The 6,789-nt window shown below is 43.0% G+C and overlaps 1 pseudogene; it reads left to right on the top strand.

Moving 5' to 3' along the window:
* Window positions 1-221: 221 nt before the first annotated feature.
* On the top strand, window positions 222-340 carry LOC134936302 (5S ribosomal RNA; annotated as a pseudogene).
* Window positions 341-6,789: the final 6,449 nt, after the last annotated feature.

Genomic DNA, 6,789 nt, shown 5'->3' with positions numbered 1-6,789 from the left:
TACAAAAACAAAAAAATATAATCTTCTTATAACCTTCTTCCGGCTTACTATCTTTCCGTGGACTCTCATCCACGATCCAGGGTGCACAGCGCCACGGCTGTGGTGGGTGTTGCGCCTTGCCTAACGGGGAAAGCAGATTCACATATTATACTCTCTCTTTTCCTTTAAATCTATATTCTCTACCGTTCTTATATAGGTGCACTCTCATTGGTATATAGTTCCTCTACTATCATACCACGCTGCCAATGCCCGATCTCGTCCGATCTTGGAAGCCAAACAGCGTTGGGCTGGGTCAGTACCTGGAGAGGAGACTTCCTGGGAATACCCGGTATTGTAAAGTAGGAATTATTCCCTTTATTTAAAAGGCGAACACCAACAGCAGTATCACCACTAATTTCTTTTTTCCTTCTTTCGCTCTGCTACACATGAGTTCAGCGTCAGGCTTTGACAACATAATTTACATATACCTAAAATATGTGAGCATTCGGATTAACTGGTGACCAGCAAAGTGTATAACATAGATCCAATTAAAGTGATCCTTTGAAGATACACCAATTACACACTTTGACCCTTCCTCGGTCCCATTAATACAGAATTCTGTACTGGTCAGGAGAAACGGATGTTAGACAACTAAGTGTCTACAACCTTTCTGATCACTCTCTGTGAAAAACAGACCAGAACATTTTAACATTTTTTCACAACTCTCTTTATTCACATTTTGGATCATATATGGGTAACGATTTTAATTTTGAATAATAAACAGATGTTTTTAAAAATATTTTTTGATACATATTTGAAGAACTTTCTTCCTTGTATAAGAGTGTGCCCGCACAAGAGCTTTCTCTCTCCCCCGTTGTTAGTACTTGTACTTCCTAGCTCTGGGCGCACCACCAACTAGGACTATAATTGAAAGATATAAATTTTCTTTCCACGAATTACACTGGACTGTGGGTGCTACTTCCAGCACTTGCCGAGGGCGTGCAAATGGTGGAAGGAGCCACCTCTTCCCGTCCAGTATTGGGAAGGTCAGGCATCGCAACCGCCGACACACTTGGACTCTCCTTGGGGATTTGTGATACCATCTCAGAACGCACAGTTCTTTGCTGTTCTTTTGCCAGCTTAACGCTTTTCATTTTTCTAGCGGGAGTATGAGGGCTTCCATCGTCATGTGAAGCTGAACCACTAGTCATGAACATAGGCCAGGGCATTAGCCATTCCTTGCCACTCCGTGTCGTAAATGGAATATTGGCAAGTTTATGTTTCTCCTCAGACCATTTAAATTTATTTTTTTGGGTCATTTTACTGAACTTTTGCTTTTTGGATTTGACATGCCGTCTACTATGACATTGGGCATCCGCCTTGGCAGACGATGTTGATGGCATTTCATCGTCTATGTCATGACTAGTGGCAGCAGCTTCAGCACTAGGAGGAAGTGGTTCTTGATCTTTCCCTATTTTATCCTCCAAATTTTTGTTCTCCATTATTTTTCTGGAGTTTTATAACACAATATGCGGCACAGGAGAGCGTACCTCTACTCCACACAGCGAAAACCCTGTAAAAAATATATTTGGATTAAATGTTAATAACCCCTTTATTTGGAGTAAATAATATACAGCACAGGACACTACCATTGGTCTGATGCAGGATAACACAGCGACACTGTAAGGGACTTATTATACAGCAGCACTGGACATATGGCAGCAGAGGACACCACCACTGTGACTGATCACTGGACTGACTGATGCACAGGACACTACCACTGGTCTGATGAAGGACAACACAGCAACACTGTAAGGGACTTATACAGCAGCACTGGACATATGGCAGCAGAGGACACCACCACTGTGACTGGTCACTGTACTGACTGATGCATCTACACCCTACACTGGACTGAGCAGCACAAGACAGCACTATAATCGCCACCCCACTTTCCCGCCTGCACAGACACTGAGGATGGAGACACGTCCTCTCACTACACTCTCCAGGACTGGAGTGAGAATCCGACAGTGGGATGATGACATTTTGCCTCGTTCTGGTTTCCGAATCAGGCGGGAAAACCTGAGCCGGACTCGGATCCGGGCTAGAGATGTGAAGTTTGGTAGGGTTCGGTTCTCTGAGAACCGAACCTGCTCATCTCTAATTATTAATGTCCTTATAAACATAATGTGCCTTACAAATTATGCCAAAGTTTATTAATGCCCTTATACACATAATGTCCCTTACACATATGCCGCACATTATTAATGCATTTATAAACTTAACACGCATAATGACCCTTACACATACTGTATGCCGAACACTATTGCACAACCAACCCACCTGCACATAGCACTCACACGGCCGCTAACACTGTGACCTCTGCCCAGAGGCGTCACCAGGTGTGGTGACACCCGGTGCGCACCCCTGATGTACTGCCGCGATCGCGGCAAAAAGGGGGCGTGGCCTTGCAGCTAGGGGGCGTGGCTTCGCGGGGATACTGGTATCGTCACTCTGGGGGCGTGCCCAGCATCTCCGGAGATGCTGGGCTTCCCCCAGAGACGGTCTCAGTGTGCTGTCGGCTCCTCTGCTATGACAGGAGCCGGGTGCTGTAGCGGAATTTCACACTGCAGCACCTGGCTCCTGTCACTACGGAGGAGCTGACATTTGGTGTCACCCCCTCCAGGTGTCACACCCGGGTGCGGGCCGCACCCCCCGCACCCGCCTTGTGACGCCACTGCCTCTGCCTCTGCTTGGATACAGATGTGTCCTCATACATCTTGCCTCAATGCGCCATGCAGCAGGAGATGCCTGACGTGAGTCAGCTGGCAGCTCTACTAATGTTGGGCGGCTTTTTTTATGAAAATGCATATTATTTGTTTTGCTATGTAGCTAGGATGCACAAGCAGCTTCTGATGATTAAAATTATATGCAGCATGCCTATATACTCTGTGCTACTGTGGCTGTACCTGCATACGAAATGCAACGCAAAGAATATAGGCATGCCGCATATAATTTGAATCAGCAGAAGCTGCTGGTGCCCCTAGGTATACCAAATGCCCTAGGCATTTGCCTAGTTTGCCTATGCCTAGGGCCGGCTCTGGTCAGCACGATGAGATGGACAAAGAGGAGAGAGTGAGAGTGGTCAGTACAGCATGTTGAAGTAAGGAGGCAACAGAGCAAATGGGCTGGATGGGAGCAGGAAGTGAGGGGGGACAGTTATGTCCTATTATACTATACACAATGTTATTATCTCTCTACTGCTGTTACCCCCAGTACTGTGCTGCTTCTACTACATTAGTACTGAAATTTCCAACCGAAAATGTAATAGATTATATGGTTGTGAGCAGTCTTCTTACCTCCTTGCTTTCCTGTTATTATTCAGTCTTGTTTTATTACTGCAATATTATTATTTAGTTCCTAATTGTAGAGCGTAACAGAATATGCTGTCAAGTATTTAAGTCGTTGTTAATAAATAATTATAAATACTGTACGTTAAAATTGGGGCAATTATTGCAATGCTAATTATCAAGCATATATTGACAAATGGCAATACTGGGGTTATTATTATTATATTATACTTATTATTATTATTATTATTATTATTATTATTATTTCATTTCATATACTATCTTGGTTATCATGCTTGTGATCCACTGATGTTTTCTGTTTTATTATTTTGTTTTGTGTTTTTATAATTACACATTTGTAGACCTATAGCTGGACAATAGCACTTGGTGTAACTGGATCTATTCTTTTAGAAAGGATTACATTAAAAAAAGAAAGGTTTTAGCTACTGAAGTTTTAGTTATAATAATAAGGATCTATACAGCAATGTGATTTACCCCTGGATGCAATTTAACCATATTAAAATTAAGGCAAATTAAAATGAGAATGGCAGTTGATGTAATTAGATTATTCTACCAATCCAAAGCAAGCAGTCAGACTTGAATTATATTTGTGGTTATACCTACCACAGCCTTGATTGCTCATAGTCTGGCACAACAATCTACAGTATAAACAGTCCTTGCACTGGAGATAACAGATTTACTGCTTGCCATAGAAAAATGTTTCACAAATTAAAGTGTCTGCATTCTTTGTCTCTTCACAACTTCTTCAAAACAAGCCAAACAAACATCACAGGGAGAACATGCTTCACGTCACTCCACAAATGAAAGCTGTAAATTGATTATGGAGTAATTCACCTGGCATTTAAATCAAAGACTCTCTTTTATCTTCTTATCCATTTCACTGGAAGAGGCAACCATATATTTCAGACTAATGTTTGCATGCATCACCATCACATACCTCCAAACTTTCTAAGTTATAAATGCGAGACCTGGTGCGCCTGAAAAAGGGGCGGTGCCTCTGAATAAGGGACGGTGCCTCACTTTACGACCCGCGTTGTTGTAATTTTGAGGGGCGTGCCCAGTGCTCCTTGAGCAGCTGGGCAGCCCCCAGCCCACCTCCCCACACTGTTATACACACGGCATCTATTTGGTGATCACAGGCTGCTTTGCAGAGCAGAGCAGCGGTGATCACATGCTCTCCCAACCTGCCCACATCTTCATGTTTCCTTGTCAAATGCTGCAAGATGGAGGCTTAAAATAAATATACATTAATAATATATAAAAGGAACAGAACATATTTATTTTGTATCTCAAGGCAGTGTTTAACAAAACTGCTTCACAAGGCACCCGAACAGTCCAGGTTTTAAGGATATCTGTGGTTGAGCACAAGTGGCTAAATCAAATTGACTGAGGTACGAATGGTGTAATGGTTAGCATTACTGTCTCACAGCACCGTGGTCATGGGTTTAATTACTGCAAGGTGTGGAGTTTGTATATTCTCCCTATGGGTACTCCAGTTTCCTCCCACAATCCAAAAATATACTGGTAAGTTAATTAGCTGTCAAAAAATTGACCCTAGTGTGTAACATGTGTGTCTACATATACTTAGGGCAGACTAGCGGTTCTCATCTGCCATCAAATTCTGTGTTTCTACTACTGTAAATAAGGGCCTGATATGGATTTGTACACAAACCCGATAGGTTTCAAATTAATGTAATATTTGTGGGTCTGTGCATCAGCAGAACAGGTCCTGCTGTGTTGTTTGGGGGCAGAACCTCTGGCTTAAGAAATGGTCATAAATTGGAGAAACAGTCACAATTTCAGCTGATCGAGACACAAGTCACAATATTGTTCTTGATCAAAAAATGTTTATAATATGCAATTGTTCAATAGGTTCATTTTTATGTCAATGATGGAATTATTATACATTGGTTTTATTTGAGGTAAAACTACCAGTTTGTTTATTCTGGACTGCCCTCAGGTGGGAAAAGAAGGGTCCACCTAAGGTTGAGAACACACTATGCGATATATCGCACGTACAGCTGACGAACAATACATTGCTAAGTGCATCGGTCATTCACAGACCTACAGTATCATGTTGGCCCTGCAACATGGCAAATGGCCAAGGGCGTAGCTACCATAGGTGCAGGGAGTGCAGCTACTATGGGGCCCAGAGCTGACAGGAGCGCACCTTCCTTGTCAGAGTTACATGTGTTATAAACATTTTTCACCATTGGTAGGTACATAAGTTCCTTACAAACGTTAACTTTGGTGCCTACAATATATGTTCATTGTAATGTGGTATAAAATAAACTTGAGGGCATTATAATATTAACTAATATGAAGTGGGGCACTGTAATGAGGCACAATATGAAGTGGGGGCACTATAGTGTGGCATAATATGAACTGGGGACACTGTGTGGCATAGTTTGAATTGAGGGTACTGTGTTGCATAATGTATGCCAGCAGCCCTACAATGTGACATAACTATTAACTACCATTACTGTGGTTCAGAAAAGAACTAGGGCACTATTATGGGACATAAAATGAACACCTGCTATGTATATGGGTGACTGGTTGTCTGACCTGTTATCCTTAGAGATGAGCGGGTTCGGTTTCTCTGAATCCGAACCCGCCAGAACTTCATGTTTTTTTTCACGGGTCCGAGCGACTCGGATCTTCCCGCCTTGCTCGGTTAACCCGAGCGCGCCCGAACGTCATCATGACGCTGTCGGATTCTCGCGAGGCTCGGATTCTATCGCGAGACTCGGATTCTATATAAGGAGCCGCGCGTCGCCGCCATTTTCACACGTGCATTGAGATTGATAGGGAGAGGACGTGGCTGGCGTCCTCTCCGTTTAGAATAGATTAGAGAGACACTTGATTTACTAATTTTGGGGAGCATTAGGAGTACTCAGTACAGTGCAGAGTTTTGCTGATAGTGACCACCAGTTTTATTTATAATCCGTTCTCTGCCTGAAAAAAGCGATACACAGCACACAGTGACTCAGTCACATACCATATCTGTGTGCACTGCTCAGGCTCAGGCCAGTGTGCTGCATCATCTATATATATTATAAATCTGTCTGACTGCTCAGCTCACACAGCTTATAATTGTGGGGGAGACTGGGGAGCACTACTGCAGTGCCAGTTATAGGTTATAGCAGGAGCCAGGAGTACATAATATTATATTAAAATTAAACAGTGCACACTTTTGCTGCAGGAGTGCCACTGCCAGTGTGACTAGTGACCAGTGACCTGACCACCAGTATATATAATATTAGTAGTATACTATCTCTTTATCAACCAGTCTATATTAGCAGCAGACACAGTACAGTGCGGTAGTTCACGGCTGTGGCTACCTCTGTGTCGGCACTCGGCAGCCCGTCCATAATTGTATATACCACCTAACCGTGGTTTTTTTTTCTTTCTTTATACATACATACTAGTTACGAGTATACTA

Source organism: Pseudophryne corroboree, chromosome 1 (genome assembly GCF_028390025.1).
Source record: "Pseudophryne corroboree isolate aPseCor3 chromosome 1, aPseCor3.hap2, whole genome shotgun sequence".
Classification (NCBI taxonomy): Eukaryota; Metazoa; Chordata; class Amphibia; order Anura; family Myobatrachidae; genus Pseudophryne; species Pseudophryne corroboree.
Note: the sequence above shows the minus strand (reverse complement) of the source record. Positions and strands in the feature narration are given on the sequence as shown.